Below are 865 nucleotides of genomic sequence, written 5' to 3'. Positions count from 1 at the left end.
CTGACTATATACCTACTACTATTATACTAAAGGGTAGTAGCAGTACTACTATATACATACAAGTAGTAGTAGTAGTAGCAGCACATTCAATAAATCGCAAGTGTGATCCAGGGATGCCATTTCGTGAAACAAAATTTTCAAAATTCTCGCCAGTCCAGAAATGCAAGTCCAGCAGGCGCGGCGGCAGCGGGAATTAGCAACGGAGTAGCAGCGGCAGCGACGGCGGTGGGGCTGGGAGGGCCATTAGTCTCATCAGCAGGCGCTGCGGCGAGGGGGAATTAGCAACAGCAGCAGGCGTGGCGGTGGGGGGAATTAGGAACGGCGTAGCAGCGGCAGCGACGAAGGTGGGGCTGGGAGGTGCATTAGTCTGAACAACAGGCGCGGCGGCGGCGGGAAATAGCAACAGCAGCAGGCGCGGTGGCAGCGGGCATTAGGAACGGAGTAGCAGCGGCAGCGACGATGAAGGGGCTGGGAGGTGCATTAGTCTCGACAGAAGGCGCGGCGGCGGCGGGAACTAGCAACAGAGTAGCAACGGCAGCGACGGCGGTGGGGCTGGGAGGTGCAGTAGCCTAAACGGCAGGCGTGATAGCGGCGGGAATTAGCAACGGAGTAGCAACGGCAGCGACAGCGGTGGGGTTGGGAGGTGCAGTTGCCTAAACGGCAGGCGTGGCGGCGGCGGGAATTAGCAACGGAGTAGCAGCGGCAGCGACGAAGGTGGGGCTGGGAGATGCAATTGTCTGAACAACAGGCGCGGCGGCGGCGGGAAATAGCAACAGCAGCAGGCGCGGCGGCGGCGGGAATTAGCAACGGAGTAGCAGCGGCAGCGACGGTGAAGGGGCTGGGAGGTGCATTAGTCTGAACAACA

This window comes from Volvox carteri, assembly GCF_000143455.1.
Source record: "Volvox carteri f. nagariensis unplaced genomic scaffold VOLCAscaffold_131, whole genome shotgun sequence".
In the NCBI taxonomy this organism is placed as follows: domain Eukaryota; kingdom Viridiplantae; phylum Chlorophyta; class Chlorophyceae; order Chlamydomonadales; family Volvocaceae; genus Volvox; species Volvox carteri.
Note: the sequence above shows the minus strand (reverse complement) of the source record.